Source organism: Phyllobates terribilis, unplaced genomic scaffold (genome assembly GCF_046119375.1).
Source record: "Phyllobates terribilis strain yellow unplaced genomic scaffold, ASM4611937v1 Scaffold_4__5_contigs__length_816908805, whole genome shotgun sequence".
NCBI classification, from domain to species: domain Eukaryota; kingdom Metazoa; phylum Chordata; class Amphibia; order Anura; family Dendrobatidae; genus Phyllobates; species Phyllobates terribilis.
In genome coordinates, this window is record NW_027362764.1 from 163,811,656 (window position 1) to 163,836,534 (window position 24,879).

The window sequence follows — 24,879 nt, forward strand, 5'->3', positions numbered from 1 at the left end:
TGGGACTTGTTCTATTAGTCCATCTATACTAACCTCCAGCAGGTTGCAAATTCAAAATAATTTTTATCTGCATCTAGCTCTGAAAAAATATTTGGGCTTCGGCTTGTAGCAGTGTGTGGGACTTGTTCTATTAGTCCATCTATACTAACCTCCAGCAGGTTGCAAATTCAAAATAATTTTTATCTGCATCTAGCTCTGAAAAAATATTTGGGCTTCGGCTTGTAGCAGTGTGTGGGACTTGTTCTATTAGTCCATCTATACTAACCTCCAGCAGGTTGCGAATTCAATATAATTTTTATCTGCATCTAGCTCTGAAAAAATATTTCGGCTTGTAGCAGTGTGTGGGACTTGTTCTATTAGTCCATCTATACTAACCTCCAGCAGGTTGCAAATTCAATATAATTTTTATCTGCATCTAGCTCTGAAAAAATATTTCGGCTTGTAGCAGTGTGTGGGACTTGTTCTATTAGTCCATCTATACTAACCTCCAGCAGGTTGCAAATTCAAAATAATTTTTATCTGCATCTAGCTCTGAAAAAATATTTGGGCTTCGGCTTGTAGCAGTGTGTGGGACTTGTTCTATTAGTCCATCTATACTAACCTCCAGCAGGTTGCAAATTCAAAATAATTTTTATCTGCATCTAGCTCTGAAAAAATATTTGGGCTTCGGCTTGTAGCAGTGTGTGGGACTTGTTCTATTAGTCCATCTATACTAACCTCCAGCTGGTTGCAAATTGAATATAATTTTTTTCTGCATCTAGCTCTGAAAAAATATTTCTGCTTGTAGCAGTGTGTGGTACTCATTGTATTAGGCCATCTATACCAAGCTCCACCAGCTTTGAAATTAATAATAATTTTTAGCTGCATCTAGCCCTGAAAATAATTTTTCTTCCCAATAGTGGTAGCAATAGAAATATGGGGCGCGCGCCTGGCTAACAAAAATATACGCTTCATAAAAAACACCAGTCTAGCGCACTGCATTAATAAGATGGCATCATCGTCTCTCCCAGAGCTAGGCCTACTACGCCGGCTAGCATTCCTGTGCCTAAAACACAATGTATGGGTCCGCACTAGCCACGATGCTGAGGGGTCTAAAGCTGCTGCTGACGCTTTATCACAATTCAATTGGCAGATTTTCACAGAGCTCTTCCCCAACGCCCACCCATCGGGCAACAGTTGCCCACCCTCCCTATGGGATCTAGTGGCGAATAGTTGATGCCATTAATCAGAGCGTCAGTTGCCCCGTCGATGTGGCAAGCATACGTTAAGGCATGGGAAGAGTGGACTCGACTAGTAGCAGGCAGACGGGTTGACCAATGTGAACAAGCCAGATCACACGTCGCCATAGAATTTCTCCACCAGCTAATGATGAGGGGCATATCAGGGGCGTCAGCGCAGCGGTGTCTGACCAGAGTAGCATTTCACTTCCAACTACTGAATTGGGGAGATGTGACAAAGATTCATCATCAGACAATACATAAAAGGGTGGAAAAGGGGTCAGCCAAGTCAGGAGTGTAGACGTCCCGTCCTGTGTCTCTAAAACTGATTTCTCACATCATATCCCTAACACCATTAACATGACACTCACAATTTGAAGCAACACTACTGTCTACTGCATTTGCGATCGCCTTCTTCGGGGCGCTATGCATAAGCTATTTAGTCCCTCAATCCAAAATTACCACCAGTGGAGGCTTATTACACCAGGACGTAGTCATAGCCAATAATGCAATACGTCTATGCATACGCCAATCAAAAACGGTTCCAGCGGGCAGGGGCACTTGGGTACTTCTACAACCCACAAACGGTACACTGAGTCGGGTAACAATAGTAAAAACATATATAACCATCAGATCACAAAGTAATTTCTTCCCATCACACATTGATGGAACGCCATTATCAAGATACCAGTTCCAAGCTATATTTAATAAATGCATAACATCGGCAGGGAACAACCCCAAAGATTACGGGACACACTCATTCCGCATAAGTGCGGCCACGGAAGCAGCAAGAGCAGGACTGTCACAAACGGAAGTTCAGAGGATAGGGAGATGGCGATCCACGTGTTTGGCGAGATACATAAGACCGGACTTGTTTTCCTAACGTGGTTTGTTTCTTTTACAGGTGACGCTAAGCCAACAGTGTGGGTGATAGGCCACTCGTATATATATTGGGCAGAAAAAAGGGCGAAAGTCCGCCCAGGCGGGAGGAAATTAGAGTTTAATAACACATATTTCAACTGGAGAGGTATTAGAGGCCTGCTATGGCCACAGGTACTAATGGAGGTAATCAAGGTAGGGAGAGAGGCAAGAGGTCTGGTCATCTTAGTTATACAGGCTGGGGGAAACAACCTAGGTCATCACAAGAGCGCATAACTAATGGCAATAATGAAACTAGACACTGAGCGCTTCAGAGAATTTTTCACAAAACTAACTATAGTATGGTCAGAGATTGTGCCGATAGCGGTATGGCAAGGTGCGAGAGACATCACGGCCATCGAACGGACAAGGCGGGTAATAAATATTCGGATGGCAAAATTTAGAAGAGACAGAGGCGGTGTAGTGATACAACACCGACAACTGGAAGGAGATAAAGCAGGCCTCATACGGCCCGACGGTGTTCACTTAATGGATATTGGACTGGACATATTCCTGTCAGGACTCCAGGACGGAGTGGAACAAGCGTTAAGAGTGATGGGTGGGGGTCAGAGTCCTGCATACGATTACGCAGGATCCTCCGTGGCCTGGAAATAGAAAGGACATGTTGGAGAGTTACACTTGTTGGCCAACTTGCCGGAGTGGAGACCCAGGGCATGCTGCAACAAGCTGAATTATTTTAGAAATAAAATGCCTTTCTAATGGAATGAGTATAAAGAGTTAATAAAGCTGTGACCGATCCTCACCCATCCAGTTGTAAGAGTTACATTATTGTATTGTCAAGGAAAGGGGGGTGGTAGGGGGGCTGAGCGTCTGGGTTTGGTTGGGGGTCCCCACAGTCTGCCTAGGCTAGATGCATTTAAAAATTCTTATTAGATACACAGGCGGTGCAGCTTGCTTCGCAGCTGGGCTACTACGCCCAAAGTATTGCCTAGGCTAGATGCAGTTAAAAATTCTACGCTGACTAGCAGACACTGAAGCTTTGGAGCAGAGCTCGAGAGTAAACAGCTCTTCAGAGTCAACCATCTGTGTTACCCAAAGCCATAGTGTATGTAGTTTCTTACAGTTAAAAGGGGGGGGAGCGACCCAACCCACCTGAAATTGACGATGCCAACGTCACGTAAGACACAGCAAGGGGACTCCAAAAAGAGTCACCATTTTTTCCCAAAATTGTGGCACAGACACCACTTAACTCTAGAACGCATACCTGGGGCCTCGCAGGCCCGCCCTGTTAATTGTTTTCTATTTTCTGCAAGATTACTTTAGTTAGAATTTTGAAACTCTAGGTATTCTTCATGTATATAGTTGTTTGTCATTTGAGTTTGAGTTATTCCATATTATTTGCACACGGGCCCCAGGTATGTGAAAGTGTAGATTTTTATGGTCATGCATTCTAGGGTTAAGCGGCATCAATTGCCCCACAGTTGCTTAAAACGGTTGGTGAGGTGATTTTACCAAATCCTCAAGCTTTTAGTCTCCCCAGGATGACACAGGGGTAGAAAAGTCCTTGCGAATCCATGATTTGTTCATCTTTATGAACGTGAGTCTGTCTATATTCTCAGTGGACAGCCGCGTGCGCTTATCTTTCAGCACACCACCAGCAGCGCTGAACACACATTCAGAGAGAATGCTGGCTGCAGGGCATGACAAGAACTTCAAGGCGTGAGTGGCGAGCTCCGGACATTTTTCCAGATTGGAATCCGAAAATGAGCAAGGGTCCAGTGACACAGTCATGGCTTCGATGTTCACTTGGAGATACTCCTATACCATCCTCTCTAGGCGTTGACTATGTGTCAGACTTCTTGTCTCCTGTGGCCTTGCAAAGGATGGTCTAAAAAAGTGGTGAAACGATTTCACAAAATTGCTGTTACCAGCAGATACTGTGTTACTGTTACGGTTTGAGTGATGAAGACTCGACAGTCACACGGTTTGCAAGTTAGAACTGTGAGATTCACTACGTGCACCACTGGTGTTTTGTGGAAAAGCTCATGTAAGATTCTGCAACAGCGTCTGCAGATACTCTTGCATGTGTGAATCCCATTCTATGGCAGGAATTATTTCGGCAAATTTACTTTTGTACCGGGGATCTAAGAGTGTGGCAACCCAGTAGTCGGGATTACTTCGAATTCTGACAATCCGAGGGTCATGTTGCAAGTAGTGCAGCAAGAAGGCACTCATGTGTCTTGCGCATCCAGGAGGACCAAGTCCTTGTTGTGTTGGTAGCGAGGTAAGAATCATGCTTCCTTCCTCTGCCCTCTCCCCCCAACCTCGCACAACAGAAATGTGATCAAGGTCTCCCTCATCTGATGAGTCTTACATGCCCATCGCCAGTTCGTCCTCCACTTCTTCCTCGGCTCCTGCACCTTCCTCAACAGTTTGGCTGCTACCATGCGCCCTGGTTAATCCCTCTCCCCCACCCTCCCATGCCTGCCGCCTTGGTGCTGCCGACCGTCTGGACCTTGGAGATGTTATCAATTCCGCATACGACTCCTCCTCTACTTCCTCCACCTCCTCTTGTCCCACCACCTGACTCTGAATTCTGTTTAATGTGTGCTCCAGCATGTAAATCACCGGAATAGTCATGCTGATAATGGCATCGTCGTCAGCACCAAACATCTTCGTCGACATTTCAAAACTGTGCAGAAGGGTGTGTGGCGCCCCTGAGGGTTCAGTCGCCACAGAGCTACTGCATCTCACCCAGAGGTGTGGTATCTCACCCTCAGGTAAGGAAGGAGTATGGCTCGGGACCCTAACACCTGCATCCAACACATACCCGCAGTGGGGGAAGGGCGAGATTGCTCCTAAGGGAGAACACAGTCCCAGGTCCCTAGCTGGTGGGAGGGTCCTATGTAGTGGGTGCTTAGGGGAGCAGCTTAGGGGAGCACATGACAGGGAGAGTATAAATAGGAAGCCATCTTAGAAAGAGCAAGCCAGTCAGAGAAGGAGAAGTGACAGGAGCAGAGGCTCTGCATGAGCTCTGCTCCGGAGGCGGCCTAGCCTGTGAGTCCCAGGACTGAAGGAGAGAAGAGAGGAGTGGGAGCAGGAAGGCTCCAGGAACCGAAGGGACCCTAGGGGTACGGGCCATGCAGAAGGCCACCCGTACGCCCGCTGCTACCAGGAGGTAGAGGGGTCAGGCCAGATAAGGGGAACCGGTCCCTCAACTAGCGGAGAAACAGCAAGGCTCAACTAGAAACCGGAGGCTGCAGCATTTCATATACTGCAGGCCAAAGTCCACACCAGTCTCACTAAGAAGGCAGCCGCATAGGACCCAGGGGACAGAACACACGTTGCCCGCCAAGGCCCGAGGATACCGAATAGAAGTGTCACTGGGTGTGAGGTGCAGGGAGAAGGCCAGAGAAAGGACACACAGAAGGGGGTCCTGCTAAGTACTCCGGAGCTATCTGGGGGTGTACTGAGCCCCTCACTGAGTAAGCACAGCACGACGGGGGAGATTGCTCTGGTACCTGTAATCTAGACTGCAAAAACTGTGAGTAAAGATCTTGGGACTGCATCACACGGACTCTGTGTTCATTACTGACTCCCTGCACTACAACCACCATCATCCACCCACACTGCCCTGAAGCTACACTCTTCCTGTGGGGAGTAATAATACCATTGCTGCAAAACCACCAGCTTCAGAGGACTGTTCTGCAGCGGCGGCCCCTTTGGCCACACTCCACAGGTGGCGTAGTCGGACATTATAAAACCCATATATACAAATTACCCTTGGATTGACCACCCTGGGTCACGGACCGGGTCACCGCCACAGTGACTACAACCCCCAGCGTCTACCGGCCCGGCTCCGGGTACCCCACGGCCCAGGGGGCACGTCAACTTCATAGGTCCCTGATCTGAGACCACTCCTGCAGCGTGATTTGCCCCACCTCTGGATCTCGTTGGCCCAGGCTATATGTCAGAACGTATTGCACCAGGGCTTGTCGGTGCTGCCACAGTCGCTGCAACATGTGCAGAGTTGAATTCCACCGTGTCGGCACATCGCATTTCAGCTGGTGAACTGGCAGGCCCAACGACTTCTGTAGAGATGTAAGTCGTTGAGCTGCGGGATGCGAACGTCGGAAGTGAGCACACAGCGACTGTGCCCTCTGCAGAAGGCCATCTAGTCCGGGATAGTGGGCTAAAAATTGCTGGACAACCAGGTTCAACACGTGAGCCGTACAAGGCACGTGTGTGACATTGCCCCGGCGAAGGGCCGCACCCTGGTTTGCAGCATTGTCGCACACGGCCTTCCCTGGTTGCAGGTCCAGTGGAGACAACCATTCATGAAACTGGGTCTCCAGAGCTGACCACAACTCCTGAGCTGTGTGACTCACATTTCCCAGACATTTCAAAGTAAACACTGATGCCGTTGAGCCCTGCTGCCAGCATTGTAAGGAGGTGTGCATGATTCCTTCTGTGCAGTTAGAAAGCAGGTGGCATTACCACACAGGCTTTGGGTGCAGGTGGAGGACTGAGAGGAGGTTGAGGAGGCAGAAGCAGTGGAGGAACTTCGAGATAAAGAGGATTGACGCACAACTCGTGGGGACGGTAAGACTTGGACAGCAACCCCTTGTCCTGCTGTCACCATAGTTACCCAGTGCCCAGTCAGCGACATGTAACGCCCCTGTCCATGCCTACTCGTCCAAGTGTCTATGGTGAAATGCACCTTGTCACACACAGAGTTTCTCAAAGAAGTGGTGATGTTGTGTGCGACATGCTGGTGTAGCGCAGGCACACCTTTCTTTGAGAAGTAGTGCCGAATGGGCATCTGGTACTGGGGCACTGCGACGGACATAAGGTCTCGAAAATCCTCTGTGTCCACCAGGCGGAAAGGCAGCATTTCTGTAGCCAACAGCTTGCAGATGGTGAAATTCAACCTCTTAGCTTTGTCATGGCTAGGAGGAAATAGTCTTTTACTTGTCCACATCTGAGGGACAGAGGGCTGGCTGTTGTGCTTAGATGGGGTTGAGTAGGGTGTCCCCAGCAAACTGCCGGTCTGTGAGGAAGATGCAGGTGGACATGTTAGGTTGCCTTGATCCAAAGGTGGTGCTCTCGATGTCAGAGAGCGCTCAACACCAGCAGGTGTTTCCACTTCCAAATGAACTGATGACCTGCCAATCAAACTGGCTGTTGCGGGTAAAGAGGTGGCAGGTCTGCGTCCAAAAACATGTGTGACTGCTGTCCCCCCAGTCACAGAGGATGAAGAAGCCGCGGATGCACAAATGGGGCAGACGGTGGTTGGCCCGGCCCGCTAGGCCGCATTGTAGCACAGTGAGCTTCTCACTGCAACTTATGCTTCATATCCATGTGACGGTTCATGCATGAAGTACTCAAACTATGGATTTTTTGACCTCTACTTAGCTTTTGGTGACAAATATTACAGATAACACGAGTTGGGTCATCCTTATCGATCTGAAAAAATGCCCAGGCTATGCAAGGCTTAGAGCTCATGCGACCTGAAGAGCCACTACGACTTGTGGTCAGAGGCAGAGTTGTGGTTGAGGATGCAGTTGTTGACATGCTTCCAGTACTCCGTCTCTGTCCAGGAAGGCGCAACCTAACCTCGTCATCAATAGCATCTGTGACGCCCCGCTGCGCTTGGTATCACAGATCCTAGAAGAGTGCATTGATGGAATCCTCCACAAGAGGCTCCCATAAACATTCACACATCTCCACCTTCCACCTCAGACCAGCAGAGGGAGCCCGTTAGGGATATAAATAGGGAAGGTGGAGCTAGGCAGTTCAGTTCCTCTGAAGAGTTCCTGCAGTAGAGAAGCCTAAGAGAGGTCAGTCTGCAGTGGAGCTCAGTCTAGTCTAGAGAACTCAGTTAATAGTTCAGCAGTGGAGCACGAGGCTCCTGCTAGCTAGATTCAGAGAGCCCAATTAGAGCTTAAGGTGTGCCGGTGCCATAAGATCGGTGAAGAACGGCAAGCTGCCGTTAGTTTGTATAGCCTAGTGAGGGCCCGAGTAGGCTGAAGGCGAGTGGCGAGTTAGTACATAAGGGGCAGAGGAGCTTAACCAACTCACCCCGAAGCATTTACCGGACACCGGATCCGAGCTTACAGGGATATGCCAGTAAGGCATAACCGGAATCCCTGGAGAACTACAAGTCCCAGGATCGCTAAGGTGCTGATACACAACAGAGCCAGGAGACGCTTAGGCCCCGCATACTGGGAGCGTGAACTCCAAGACAAGACCCTACCATAAGGTCAGCCAGCGCAGGACAGAGACAAAGTTAGACCTAGCTCCAGGCAGGTCAGAAACTTACTACGCAGAGGCAAAAAACAAGAGGCCCTACACCCGCTCATTGGGGAGGATCCTGATATGCACCCTTCACCCTACAGTGCTCCGGGATGTGTCTGAATTTCCACCAGTAAAAGGTACTGAAGTGACTACCGTGTCCGTTCCTGTTTTGCTCTGACCCAGCTGGGTCTCGTCTGTTCTGCATTCCCCCTGCATATGCTTTTCTGAGGCCTAGCTCCACCTGTGGGGAGCTATACCATCGAGCTGCCTTATCACTGGCCTCAGTGGACTGCTGCAGCGCTGGTGCTTCTCACCAGATACCACAGGTGGCATCACGAACTCTTATAAAATTAACAATTATCCACCCTTTTAAAGAGTGAGCCCAGGGTACGGGCCCGGGAACCGACCACCGCGACATCCCCAAGGCCAGGCAAAGGCCCGGGTAACGAGTCATCCCCATCCCCTGGGCTAGTCAAATCCTCCTCCACCTCCTCTGCTGACCTCATCGACTGGCTGACTGTGGGTTGACAGTAAGTGGGATCTCCAACCTTGTCATCATCACCCTGCGTGTTCTCACACCCGTCGTCCTCAGAGCCAACCTCTTCCTGCTCTGACCGAAAATTCAAGTTGTCGCTCCAATCAGGTATTTGAGTCTCATCATCGTCTTCATCATTGTCTCCACCAACAGGAGTTACAGTTTGGGAACGAGGGTCTACATTATGCTCAGAACCTTCTTCATCTGGTCCTGGATCCGACTTATAAAGATTCTGGGCATCAGTGCAGATCATTTCCTCTTCTGGATTAACAGAAGCTCTGGAGCAGACCTCCATTTCCCAGGCTATAGTAAGAGTAAACAGCTGTGCAGACTCAACCATCTGTGTTACCCTATACTCAGACGGGCAGCTGGAAACTTGGGAGCTGTGAGGAAGCAAGTGCGATTGGGGTGACACCTCTGAGGACTGGAGTATTTGTGATGTTGAAGTTGAGGTGGAGGAGAGCCCACTTGAAGGAGCACTTGATATCCGTTGAAGCACGTGCTGTTTTTGTGCCTCATCTGGAATTTGTAGCGATGGGCGTGTCCGTAAGAAAGGGATCGTATCACATTGTCCACGAAAAGAAGTAGACATCTTAGTTTGGCTGGAAGATGGTCTTTCTTCTGCAGATGTTACTCCCCCCCCACCGCGGGGGGGGCTCGACCCACCAGTGGACAGGCACCAATATTGGGATAGGGGGGCTGGCCGTCAGGGTCCACCGCGGCTCTGGCACAAACCCGGCGATACAGAGTTGGCACGGGCAGGAACGGACTGGCAGTGTCGGCTTCACACTTTTTTGGTTTTAGAAGGACATGACATGCCTATATCTGTGTCTCCCCCTCCTTTTACTCCTCCACCTCTTTTCTTTTCGCATGACTATATGTACTTGTCACTTTTCCATGTGTTAGTTGTGTCTTCTGAGCAGTTTGTCAGCTTTTGGACACCTTTGAAGGTGTTTTCTATGTGTTTCTATGTGTTTTGTCTGCCTGCCATTGGTTTTAACGGTGTTCGAAGGTGTTCGACGAACAGTTCGACGAACAGTTCGGCGAACATACAGGTGTTCGACGAACCGAACCGAACTCGAACACGACGGGGGTGGCTCAACACTAATTCTGACTAGAAGTGTCCGGCCCCATCCAATTTATTTTCATTGAGTGAGGCCACGCATGTCTAGTTGGCAATGTATGTAAATTGCTGGCACGAGAGAATACTGTCAGCGTGTAGTGCACACTGTGACAATCCAGAAGTCTGCAGTCACATAGAATGACTGCAGACTCATCACAAACATGGACAACCCCTTTAATGCTCCTAACATAAAAATAAAAATATTATAATTAGTTAGTATCACAAAAAAACATTTACATCCAGGTGCCTTATAGATGACGTTGTCTCTGGAGTCATTCTCTTTATTTTCTTCTTCATCTTGTCCAGACGCCATGATGAATTTTCTCATCCACAGCTCGTCTCTTCAGACTTCCATCTTCTCAGCTCTGCTGGCTCTTCTGTAGCACATCCCCACACAATGTCCTTAACACCTAAAAAACATTTGACGTACTAATATGCGTCTGTGCCCTGGGACTTAAGAGCCAGACCCGTATTAGTACGTCATGGCGATTGCGCGCGCACACAGGCTGTGCGGGCACGATCGCCGCCGGGTGTCAGCTGATTGTCACAGCTGACACCCGATACTATGTGCAGGGAACGGTCCTGCACCGCTCCCAGCACATTAACCCCCGTGATGCTGCGATCGAAGTCGATCGAAGTCGATCGCAGCATTGCGGGGGCAAGGGGAGGTGATCGCAGATACTCACCTCCTCTTCCGGCTTCCAGCGCTGTCTACAAAGGCTTCCCGGGTGTTGCCATGACGACCCGATGTCGTCATGACAACATCCGGGTCACCAGACAGCAGGAAGATTGTTTGGACATGCGCAGTGCATCTCCAAACAATCTTCTCCCTGTCCAGCGCTGACACAGGGATGGTGCTGCATTCCTGTGCCATGCAGGCGATGAGAGAAAAAAAAGTGAAAGTCCCAGAGTGGGACAAAGTAATAAAGTATATAAACTTTCAGAAAGTGAAAAAAAAAAAAAATTGCAAAAATATAAAAAAAAAATAAAAAAAATAATCCACCAAAAATAAAAATATAATGTACCCATCAATAAATATTATTATAAAAAAAAAACAAAAAAAACAATAAATGTACACTTATTTGGTATCGCCGCGTCCGGAACAACCTGAGTTATAAAACTGTCCCACTAGTTAACCCCTTCAGTGAACACGGTAAAAAAAAAAAAAACGAAGCAAAAAACAATGCTTTATCACCATACCGCCAAACAAAAAATGGAATAACACGCGATCAAAAAGACAAATATAAATAAAAATTGTACCGCTGAAAACGTCATCTCGTCCCGCAAAAAACAAGCCACCATACTGCTCCATCAGCTAAAAAATAAAAAAGTTATAGCTCTCAGAATAAAGCTATGCTAAAAAATAATTTTTTCTATAAAATTGCTTTTATTATGTAAAAGTGCAAAACATAGAAAAACGATATAAATGTGGTACCGCTGTAAACGTACTGACCCGAAGAATAAAGCTACCTTATCAATTTTAACCCAACCGGAGCAGAATAAAATAAAAAAAAAAAAACAATTCCTGAATTGTTGGTTTTTGTTTATTCTGCCTCCCAAAACTCGGAATAGAAAGCGATCAAAAAATGTCACGTGCCTGAAAATTGCACCAATAAAAACGTCAACTCATCCCGCAAAAAACAAGCCATCACATGACTGTCTGCCAAAATCTGGAAAAATTATAGTTCTCAAAATATGGCGATGCAAAAACTAGATTTTACAAAAAATGCGCCTTTTAGTGTGTGACAGCTGTCAGTCATAAAAACCCCATATGATTCTGGTATTGCTGTAATCACACCGACCCGAAGAATAAAGTCGTCTAATCACTTATAACTAGAGATGAGCGTTGTTCTACTCGAACTGTTCGCCAATCTCAAATTCGAGCTGTTTTGGGCGGTGTTCGAGCCGTTCGGCGAACACGAACGATTTGAGAAAAATTCGGCTGTTTGAGGTTATGTTCGATAACTGTTCGTGCACCAAAATCATAACTGGATTTTTTTCTCAGTAATGATGAAAATTAATGTTAATACGCAGTTTGAGTGTACAGCGGGGTGGGGGGAGGGGCAGGGGATGGATCTCTGCAGGAATAATGAAGATCTCCATTTTTTTTTCTCTTTCCCACATTTGCAGTGGGGAGGTGCAATCTGTCAGCCTATCAGCAGCGCACACACGGAGCGAACTGCTGTTTTTCACACAAGCAAGGGCATGTGTCATTGGCAGTGTATGTCACATGTCCTTGCCCTATAAGACCAAGCCATTTTCCCCGTCGCCACCATTTTCTCACTGCTGCAGCTGCGTGTTAGACGGCAGCGCTGTTGCTGTGTGCGCTATACCTTGTTAATTTCAAGCCAATTTTCGCACAAATCTACAGATAGCTTGGGAGTAGGGAATAGTTGTGATTGCAGTCCTTTTAAGGACTAGGTTACAGCATTTCCTACGACTTTTATCAGGCAGGTCTGTGCTCTTAAATAGATAGATTGTGGGAGTAAAGACTAATTGTAATTGCAGTCCTTTTCAGGACTAGGTTACATCAGTTCCTATCAGTTTTTGCCAGGCAGGTCTGTGCCAGTGCTGTGCAAGTTTTTTTCACAGCATTTGGCTGAATCTAGCAAAGCTAATCCTTTTTGGCCTATTGCAGAGTGTGTTAGTCAGTGGAGTAGCCTATCTGTGTTGCAAGATATACCACCTGTGTATAGAATACCAATTTTTTTACTGCACCTAGTGAAGTAAAATCTTTTGGGCATAGCATCATTCTATTAGTCCATCTATACTGACCTCCATCAGGTTGCAAATTGAATATAATTTTTTTCTGCATCTAGCTCTGAAAAAATATTTGGGCTTCTAGCAATGTGTGGGACTTTCTCTATTAGTCCATCTATACTGACCTCCATCAGGTTGCAAACTGAATATATTTTTTTTCTGCATCTACCTCTGAAAAAATATTTGGGCTTCTAGCAGTGTGTGGGACTTGTTCTATTAGTTCATCTATACTGACCTCCATCAGGTTGCAAATCGAATATAATTTTTTTCTCCATGTAACCCAGCCAATAGTTTTGGCCTAATACCACAGTTTGGCCACTCAGCTCTGCTCGGTTCCCATCCATTGTTTTTTTGTGCAAACAACTACAGAGTTGTGAATTAGTTAACCACCAAAATGAGTGGAAAAAGGCCTGCTGCTGGTGGAAAGGGGAATAGGCGTGTTGGGAAGGGGAAAAAAGGTTGTGTCCGTGGGGTAGGTGTTAAAGCAACAGTAACATCTGCAGAAGAAAGACCATCTTCCAGCCAAACTAAAATGTCTACTTCTTTTAGCGGACAATGTGATAAGATCCCTTTCTTACGGCCACGCCAATCGCTACAAATTCCAGATGAGGCACAAAAACAGCAGGTGCTTCAACGGATATCAAGTGCTCCTTTAAGTGGGCTCTCCTCCACATCAACTTCAACATCACAAATACTCCAGTCCTCAAAAGTGTCACCCCAATCGCACTTGCTTCCTCACAGCTCCCAAATCTCCAGCTGCCCGTCTGAGTATGAGGTAGAACAGATGGTTGAGTCTGCAGAGCTGTTTACTCATACTATAGCCTGGGAATCAGAGGTCGACTCCAGCGCTTCTGTGAATCCAGACGAGGAAATGATCTGCACTGATGCCCAGAATCTTTATGAGTCGGATCCAGGACCAGACGCAGAAGGTTCTGACCATAATGTAGACCCTCATTCCCAAACTGTAACTCCTGTTGGTGGAGACAATGAGGAAGACGATGATGAGACTCAAATACCTGATTGGAGCGACAACTTTAGTTTTTTATCAGGGCAGGAACAGGTTGGCTCTGAGGACGACGGGTGTGATAACGCACAGGGTGATGATGATGAGGTTGGAGATCCCACTTACTGTCAACCCACAGTCAGCCAAGAGATGAGGTCAGCAGAGGAGGTGGAGGAAGATGCTAGTGACGACGAGGTCAGGTTGCGCCTTCCTGGACAGAGACGTAGTACTGGAAGCACGTCAACAACTGCATCCTCAAACACAACTCTGCCTCTCACCACAAGTCGTGGTGGCTCTTCAGGTCGCATGGGTGCTAAGCCTTGCATAGCCTGGGCATTTTTTCAGATCGATAAAGATGACCCAACTCGTGTTATCTGTAACATTTGTCAGCAAAAGCTAAGTAGAGGCCAAAAAATACATAGTTTGAGTACTTCATGCATGAACCGGCACATGGACATGAAGAATAAGTTGCAGTGGGAAGCTCAGTGTGCTACAATGCGGCCTAGCCGGCCGGGCCAACCACCGTCTGCCATATCTTGTGCATCCGCGGCCTCTTCATCCTCTGTGACTGGGGGGACAGCAGTCACACCTGTTTTGGGGCGCAGACCTGCCACCTCTTTACCCGCAACAGCCAGCGTGATTGGCAGGTCATCATTTTCTTTGGAGGTGGTAACACCAGCTGGTGTTGAGCGCTGTCCGACATCGATAGCACCACCTTTGGATCAAGGCAACCTAACATGTCCGCCTGCATCTTCCTCACAGACCGGCAGTTTGCCGGGGACACCCTTATCAACCCCGTCTAAGCACAATAGCCAGCCCTCGGTCCCTCAGATGTGGACAAGTAAAAGACCATTTCCTCCTAGCCATGAGAAAGCTAAGAGGTTGAATTTCACCATCTGCAAGCTCTTGGCTACAGAAATGCTGCCTTTCCGCCTGGTGGACACAGAGGATTTTCGAGACCTTATGTCCGTCGCAGTGCCCCAGTACCAGATGCCCAGTCGGCACTACTTCTCAAAGAAAGGTGTGCCTGCGCTCCACCAGCATGTCGTACACAACATCACCGCTTCTTTGAGAAACTCTGTGTGTGACAGGGTGCATTTCACCACAGACACTTGGACGAGTAGGCATGGACAGGGGCGTTACATGTCGCTGACTGGGCACTGGGTAACTATGGTGACAGCAAGACAAGGGGCTGCTGTCCAAGTCTTGCCGTCCCCACGAGTTGTGCGTCAATCCTCTTTATGTCAAAGTTCCTCCACTGCTTCTGCCTCCTCAACCTCCTCTCGGTCTTCCACCTGCACCCAAAGCCTGTCTGGTCATGCCACAAGCTTTCTAACTGCGCAGAAGGGATCCTGCACACCTCCTTACTATGCTGGCAGTAGGGCTCAACGTCATCAGGCGGTTTTTACTTTGAAATGTCTGGGAAATGTGAGTCACACAGCTGAGGAGTTGTGGTCAGCTGTGGAGAACCAATTTCATGAATGGTTGTCTCCACTGGACCTGAAACCAGGGAAGGCCGTCTGCGACAATGCTGCAAACCTGGGTGCGGCCCTTCGCCGGGGCAATGTCACACACGTGCCTTGTATGGCTCACGTGTTGAACCTGGTTGTCCAGCAATTTTTAGCCCACTATCCCAGACTAGATGGCCTTCTGCAGAGGGAACGGTCGCTGTGTGCTCACTTCCGCCGTTCGCATCCCGCAGCTCAGCGACTTACATCTCTACAGAAGTCGTTGGGCCTGCCACTTCACCGACTAAAATGCGATGTGCCTACCCGGTGGAATTCAACTCTGCACATGTTGCAGCGACTGTGGCAGCACCGACAAGCCCTGGTGCAATACGTTCTGACGTATAGCCTGGGCCAACGAGATCCAGAGGTGGGGCAAATCACGCTGGAGGAGTGGTCTCAGATCAGGGACCTATGCACCCTTCTGCACAGTTTTGAAATGGCCACGAAGATGTTTAGTGCTGACGATGCCATTATCAGCATGACTATTCCGGTGATTTACATGCTGGAGCACATGTTAAACAGAATTCGGAGTCAGGTGGTGGCACAAGAGGAGGTGGAGGAAGTAGAGGAGGAGGAGTTGTATGCGGAAGGGCTAACATCTGCAAGGTCCAGACGGTCGGCAGCACCAAGGCGGCAGGCATGTGAGGGTGGGGGAGATGGTTTTACCAGGGCGCATGGTAGCAGCCAAACTAGTGAGGAAGGTGCAGGAGCCCAGGAAGAAGTGGAGGACGAACTGATGGAAGACTCATCAGATGAGGGAGACCTTGATCACATTTCTGTTGTGCGAGGTTGGGGGGAGAGGACAGAGGAAGGAAGCATGATTGTTACCTCACCACCAACACAACAGGGACTTGGTGCTCCTGGATGCGCAACACACATGAGTGCCTTCTTGCTGCACTACCTGCAACATGACCCTCGAATTGGGAGAATTAGAAATAATCCTGACTACTGGGTTGCCACACTGTTAGATCCCCGGTACAAAAGTAAATTTGCCAAAATTATTCCTGCCATAGAAAGGGATGCACGCATGCAGGAGTATCAGCAGAGACTGTTGCAGAATCTTACATGTGCTTTTCCACAAAACACCAGTGGTGCACGTAGTGAATCTCACAGTTCCAACTTGCCAACCGTGGGACTGTCAAGTGTTCAGCACTCAAACCGTAACAGAACCACAGTATCTGCTGGTAACATCAATTTTGCGGAATCATTTGACCACTTTTTTAGCCCATCCTTTGCAAGGCCACAGGAGACAAGAAGTCTGACACATAGTCAACGCCTAGAGACGATGGTACAGGAGTATCTCCAAGTAAACATTGAAGCCATGACTGTGTCACTGGACCCTTGCTCTTTTTGGGCTTCCAATCTGGATAAATGGCCAGAGCTAGCCACTTACGCCTTGGAGATCTTGTCATGCCCCGCAGCCAGCGTTCTGTCTGAACGTGTGTTCAGCGCTGCTGGTGGTGTGCTGACAGATAAGCGCATGCGGCTCTCCACTGATAATGTAGACAGACTCACGTTCATAAAGATGAACAAATCATGGATCCGAAACGACTTTTCTACCCCTGTGTCATCCTGGGGAGAGTAAAAGCTTGATGATTGGTTAAAATCACCCTACCAACCGTTTTAAGCTTTCAAATTACTAATCATGTTTATCTGTATCTTGGCTGGAAAATAATTTGGGCTTTGTAGCAGTGTGCAGCACTGATTCTATTAGGCCATCTATAATAAGCTCCACCAGATTTAAAATTACTAATCATGTTTATCTGTATCTTGGCTGGAAAATAATTTGGGCTTTGTAGCAGTGTGCAGCACTGATCCTATTAGGCCATCTATACTAAGCTCCACCAGATTTAAAATTAATAATAATTTTTAGCTGCATCTAGCCCGGAAAATAATTTTGGGGCTCCGAGATGCGCAAGACACATAAGTGCCTTCTTGCTGCACTACCTGCAACATGACCCTCATATTGTCAGAATTCGAAGTAATCATGACTACTGGGTTGCCACACTCTTAGATCCCCCAAACTTTTCGATCAACCTTTTCATTTTAATAAAGACCAAAAAAATGGTCATTTTTGGAATTATAAGCATTAGCAGGTTATTAGAAACTGAAATCAAACAGTTTTCAACTCAAAACTTTATTCTAGGTGATGTTACATTTTCACATAGGACCCCTTGTTCGAAAGGAGCTTCTGAACTCTCTCGTCCATTGAATTTGTCAGGTTTTGGATGGTTTCTGCTTCAATTGTTTTGCATGAGGACAGAATACCCTCCCAGAGGTGTTGCTTACATGTGAACTGCCTCCCGCCATCATAGACACTCCTTTTGATGATGCTCCAGAGGTTCTGTATGGGGTAGAGGTCAGGGGAGCATGGGGGTCACACCATAAGTTTGTCCCCTTTTATGCCCATATCAGCCAGAGATGCAGATGTTTTATGTGCAGCATGAGATGGTGCATTATCATGCAAAAAAATGATCTTTCTGTGAAATACACGGTTCTTCTTCTTGAACCATGGCAGGAAGTGCTGTTTGAGAAAATCCACATACATTATGGAGTTCATCTTTAGCGCCTTCAGGGATCCTAAAGGGGCCGACAATCTCTCTCCCCATGATTCCAGCCCAAAACATTAATCCACCTCCTCCTTGTTGGCGCTGTAGCCGTGTTTGCGTGGGGTGTCCATCAACCAGCCATCCTTCACTCCATCCATCTGGACCATCGAGCGCTGCACAGCACTCATCCGTGAACAAAACAGTTTTGAAATCAGTCTTCATGTAATGTTTAGCCCACTGGAGCCGTTTCTGCTTGTGTGAAGTGGATAGAGGAGGTCGACAGGATGGCGTATGCACAGCTGCAAACCTCTGAAGGACCCTGCATCTTGTTGTTCGGGGGACGTTGGAGGCACCAGCAGCTTCAAAAACTTGTCTGCTGCTATGACAAGGCTTTTTTGCCGCTGCTCTTTTAACCTGACGTAATTGCCTGTAGGAAAGAGTCCTCAATTTGCCCTTATCAGCACGCACACGTGTGTACTGTGAATCAGCTACATACTTCTTGATTGCCAAGACACTTCATCCTGATCATCGCACAATGTTGATTGTAGTCATGCCTTGACCTAAACACTCCACAATTTGTTGCTTCTCAGCAGCCGACACATCCTTTTTCTTTCCCATTTTGGCAGAAAATGTAGGCTGCTTAATAATGTGAGACAGCCTTCTTAAGTAGTCTTGCCTTTCATTGGACACACCTGCCAAACTAATTAGCACAGGTGTCTGCAATTGCTTACAGTGATATAAAGAGCCCTGACACACATCACCATCAATGAGTTTAACTGACAAACAAACAAATTCTTCCCTTATCACTCCTAAACACTTTTTGCATAATAATTTGGAACACAGTGTACATGTGCTTTTCCACAAAACACCAGTGGTTCACGTAGTGAATCTTACAGTTCTAACTTGCCAACCGTGGTCTGTATGGAGTTGTTCAATAAAGGGCCCAAAATTAAGATAACATAGATGGGAGAGGTCTCTATGAATAGGAATTCCTAAGTATTTGATACCCTGTGAGGGCCAGGCAAAGGGAAAGTTGGACTGGATGGAATCCTATATGGATTTGGGGAGGGAGACATCGAGGGCCTCAGACTTCGCTGCATTGATTTTAAAATTTGACCATGTAACAAAGTGATCTATTTCAGCCATAACAGCATGGATGGATATATGTGATTGAGTGATATATACTAGGACATCATCAGCAAATAGAGAGCACTTGTACTCGGTGCCTCCCACCTCAATCCACCTAATATTGGGGTTATGGCGAATTGATGAGAGCAGGTGCTCCGTCACTAGGATGTATAAGAGAGGGGACAGAGGACATCCCTGCCTTGTCCCATTGGTGATTGTGAAAGGTGATGAAAATGTTCTGATGCACCCCCTGGGCCTTGGGACACCCGGAGCCGGACCCTTTTTGGTGGATGCTGGTGGTTGTAGTCTTCGTGGCGGCGACCCGGTTCCGTGGCTCAGGGTGGTCAAACCAGTGGCGGAACTATTTATGTGGTTTTGATGTTTAAATGTCCGACTACGCCACCCGTGGATTGCGGTCAGAGTGAACCGCCGCTGCAGGGCAGACCGCTGAGGCTGGTGTTGTGGGTGCAGCAGAGCGTAGCATAACTCCCCACGGGAGGAGTATAGCCTCAGGGCAGTGTATGCGGAGGATGGGGGTAATGGTGCAGGGCAGCAGCAGTAACGACACAGAGTCAGTGATGCAGTCCAGGGCCTTTACTCACAGTTCTTATTATCCAGACCACGTCTGCAGGTAACGGTTGCCCACGTCGTACTGTGCTCACCAGGTGAGGGGCTCAGACAACTCCCAGATAACTTTGGAGCGCTTCACAGGACCCCCTTTGTGTGTCCTTTGTCTGGCCTTTCTTACCAACCCTTCTGTCCGGCTGCCTCGGGCCTCCTCTTGGTAAACTTGGCGCCAGTTTCCCTGACCCTATGTGGTGCCTTCCTAGCGGGTGTAGCGAGGGGCTGCGCCACATAAAATGTCAGAGCCTCCGGTTTCTAGCTGAGGGTCGTTTCCTGCCTCCCCTAGTTTCGGGGACCGGTCTCCCCCTTTGGCCTGACCCCTCCACGCAGGTGGATTCGGGCGTGCGGTGGCGACTCGCCCATCCGCACCCCTGGGATCCCTTCATTCCTCGTTCCTGGAGCCTTCTCCGCTCCTCTTCCTTCCTTCTCCCTCTTCCAGGCCTGGGCCTCTGTTACTAGGCCCGCCTCCGGAGCAGAGCTCATGCAGAGCCCCTGCTCCCTGCCACTTCTGCTCAGACTTCTCTGCACTGAACTAAGATGGTGCCCACCTTTTATACTCCCTTCTCAATGCACCCAGGAACTGCTTCCTCACTGCTCCTGCACTACAGGGTTCCCCTTCCTCAGTGTTCCCTCCCCCCACTCCAGCCAGGGACAGGGACTGTCGTGCCCATCTCAGAGGCATATTGGTCGCCCTGCCCCACGGCAATGTGGTGTAATGCATGCAGGTGTCGGGTCCTGATCCACAATCCATCCTTACCTGAGAGTGAGATATCACACCTCTGGGTGAGGTGCAATACCTCTGTAGCAACCGAGCCCTCAGGTTGCTACAGTTCCATTTATCTTCAGCCTAGGTGACGTATTGTGATACAGGGCCGTGATTTTGGCTATAAAAGGGTCCCCTAGACCCCTACCCCAAGCTTTTTAAGAGAATCATATATGGCGTGCCAGGAGACTCTATGGAATGCTTTCTCAGCATCCAATGAGAGTATCTAATTACAAATTTTTAACTGCATCTAGCCCAGGAAATACTTTGTGCCTAGTAGCAGTGTCTGCTAGTCAGCGGATTATCCCGGCTGTTAAGCAAGCTACACCACCTGTAGTTTGGACACTTAATTTTTTCAAAGGAAATGCTTCGGGACCACGGGATACTCAGTGAAGAGCATCAGGAGGCACCCCAAGGCATAGGGGCTGGGACTGGCAGTAGGATGCCTTGCGGTGGACAGCCGAGCTCGATCCTTATAAAAGCTTTTTAACTGCAGCAGCTTTAGTGGACGCTACTGGAGCTGGAATTACGCGGCTGCTGGCATGAGACTTGCCCTCCAATAGATCCTTGTAAATGGATTTAAAGTGTATTCATTCAAATTAGAGAGACAATTTAAATTAAAAAGCTTAGAGCTGCCTCCACCACAGGGGGGCTCGCTCGACCCACCAGCGGACAGGCACCAGTATTGGGAGAGGGGGGTTGGCCGTCAGGGTTCACCGCGGCTCTGGCACAAACCCAGCGACACGGAGGTGGCACGGGCAGGAGCGGACTGAACGTGTCGGCTTCTCACTTTTTGGATTTTAGAAGGGCATGACATGCCTATATTTGTGTCTCCCCCTCCTTTTACTCCTCCACCTCTTTTCTTTTCGCATGACTATATGTACTTGTCACTTTTCCATGTGTTAGTTGTGTCTTCTGAGCAGTTTGTCAGCTTTTGGACACCTTTGAAGGTGTTTTCTATGTGTTTCTATGTGTTTTTGTTTGCCTGCCATTGGTTTTAACGGTGTTCGAAGGTGTTCGACGAACAGTTCGACGAACAGTTCGGCGAACACACGGGTGTTCGACGAACCGAACCGAACTCGAACACTACGGGGGTGGCTCAACCCTAATTATAACGCACGAGGAACGGCATCAAAAATAAACTCTTGGGTTAGGATTGGGCTAGGGTTAGGGCTGGGTTTGGGGTTAGGGTTGTGCTAGGGTTAGGGTTGTGCTAGGGTTAGGGTTGTGCTAAGGTTAGGGTTGTGCTACGGTTAGGGTTGTGCTAGGGTTAGGGTTGGGGTTAGGGTTGTGATGGGGTTGGGATTTTTTTCAAAAGTAAGAAAAAAAGATGACGATATGGCGACTAGTGTTGAGCGCAAGTGCTCGCTACTTGAGTTTGCATCGGTTGCTCTGGTATGCATTGATTATAGTGGGTATTTGAGTGACATGCTCGAGTCTCTGCCCCATAAGCTTCGCGGCCAAAAAAACTTTACGGGGATTGCCTGCCATGCACGAGCGATCCCCGCATGTTTTTTTTTGGGTGTCTAATTACCGTGAAACATGCGGAGGAGGGACTCGAGCATGTCACTCGAGCACACGCTGTACATGGTGCATACCTGAGTACCCGATGCAAACTCAAGTAGCGAGCACTTGCGCTCAAGTCTAATGACAACTTATTCAATATGATGACCTAATGTAAACAAATTCTGTGTCGTACCTCTGGGTTCAAAATGTTCACTATACACCTTAATAAAATCCTTGAGGGGTATAGTTTCCAAAATGGGGTCACTTGTGGGGGAGCTCCACTGTTTAGGCACATCACGGGCTCTCCAAACGCGACATGGTGTCCACTAACAAATTGAATGGAAAATCGGCTCAAATTGTTAGCGGACGCCATGTTGAGTTTGGAAAGCCCCTGCGTGCCCAAACATTGGAGCTCCCCCACAAGTGACCCCATTTTGGAAACTAGACCCCCCAAGGCACATATGTTTTTTTTTCACTTTTTCATTTTTACAAATCAATTTGTGAAGCACCTGGGGGTTCCAAGTGCTCACTATGCATCTCGATAGGTGTCTTGGGGGGTCTAGTTTCCAAAATGGGGTCACTTGTGGGGGAGCTCCAAAGTTTGGGCACACAGGGGCTCTCCAAACGCAACATGGTGTCCGCTAACAATTTGAGCCGATTTTCCATTCAATTTGTTAGCGGATACCATGTTGCATTTGGAGAGTCCCTGTGTGCCCAAACATTGGAGCTCCCCCACAAGTGATCCCATTTTGGAAACTAGACCCCCCAAGGCACCTATCTAGATGCATAGTGAGCACTTGGAACCCCTAGGTGCATCACAAATTGATTCGTAAAAATGAAAAAGTGAAAAAAAAAAAACACTTTTTCATTTTTAAGAATCAATTTATGAAGCACCTGGGGGTTCCAAGTGCTCACTATGCATCTAGATAGGTGCCTTTGGGGGTCTAATTTTTGCCAAATTTCTGTTTTTTTCACAAATAAACGCAAGTGATATCGAAGAAATTTTACCACAATCATGAAGTACAATATGTCACGAAAAAACAATCTCAGAATCAGGGGGATCCATTGAAGCGTTCCAGAGTAATTACCTCATAAAGTGACAGTGGTCAGAATTGTAAAAATTGGCCTGGTCATTAACGTGCAAACCACCCTCGGGGCTTAAGGGGTTAAAGATAACAGTGTCATTATAATGCTCCTGAGTAAAAATATCTGCTCTACGCTGAGCCCCTGAATAATTGCCCCTCACTATATTCCTTGCACAAAATATGACCCCACACTGTCCCTCCAAAGTACATGCTCTCCACACTGCCCTCTCCTTTCCATACTGGGTCCCCTCTGCACACTATCCTCTCACACAGTGTCCTCCCTATAGGGCCCAGTCTCTATACTATGCCCCCTCATCACACTCCCTCCATCTTAGCATACTGTCACCTCCTAGCTGTGACCTTACACTGTCCCCCATGCTACCCCCCACTACTCAGCCTCTATTCTGTGTCCACTCACACTTTACTCCACCATATTGTCTCCTTACACTATTCCCCTCAATAGTCTCCTCACACGTTTCCCCCTCCCTGCTCATGTTGTCTCCTCTCACATCACCCCTGCTAACCATATTGTCTCCTCCCATATTTACCTCCTTGCTCTCCATATTTCCTCCTCACACATCCCCCCGACTCTCCATACTGTGTCGTACACATCCCATCACCCTTCCTCCCCATACTGTGTCTGCACACACCCATCACTCTCACTCCCCATACTGTGTCCGCACACATTCCCTTACAAGCCCTGCCATATGTCCAAGCAGAACTTTTTGACTACATGTGGGCTATCACCATTCTAAGAAGAAAGTGGGTAACAAACTGTGCGTACACTTTTTCATGTTACCTCTTGTAAAAGTGAAAAATTTGGGTCTATAACAACATTTTTGTGAAAAAACGAAAATATTCAATATGACGACTTAATGTTTTCAAATTCTGTGTAGTACCGTGAGTTCCAAATGCTCACTATACCCCTGAATAAAATCTTTGATGAGTGTAGTTTCCAAAATGGGGTCAATTGTAGCTTTTTTTTGCTGTTTGGGTGCCTTATGGGCCATGCAAATGATGGTGCAAATTGGTGCTCGCAATCTATTTCAGCCAAACTTTTGTTCCAAAATTCAAATGGTGCTCCATTGGTGGAGTACCAGCACACTCATAAGAAGCTAGGTAACACATAATGGGGTCCATTTTCTTGTGCTATTCCTTGTGAATGTGAAAAATAAAAATTATATTTTTTTCTTTAATTCGACTTTGTATTAATTCTTGTGTAGCACGTGAAGGGTTAAAAAACTCCTGACAAAAGTTTTGAAGTATTTGAGAGGTGTAGTTTTTAAAATTGTATCCCTTTTGGGGAGCTTCCAATACATAGGCCCCTCAAAGTCAGTTTAAATCTGAGTAAGTCCCTAAAGAAACAGGTTTTGTCAATTTCTTGAAAAAGTGAGTAATTGCTACTAAACTTTTAACCCTTTTAACACCCTGACAAAATAAAATGACATTTAAAAAATCATGCAGATGTAAAGTAGACATATGGGAAATGGTATTTATTAATTATTTTGTACAGCATAACTAACTGGTTTAAGGATATAAAGATTGAAAGTTTTAAAATTGTAAATTTTTCAAAATTTAAACCAAAATTCTGACATTTTCACAAATAAGCGCAAAACATATTGACCTAAATATACCACTAACATAAAGTACACTGCGTCACAAAAAAAAATCTCAGAATCACTTGGATTTGCTGAAGCATTCCAGAGTTATTACCACATAAAGTGACACTGGTCAGATTTAAAAAAATTTGGCCTGGTCATTAAGGTTAAAATTGGCTTGATCACTAAGAAGTTAAATTAGAGGAGCTAAAAAAAGGACAGATAATAGAGTTATAAACTCTCTCACTGGATCATTGGAGCTCCCTCTGCAGCTAAAAATAGACAGTACAACATACCACTATAG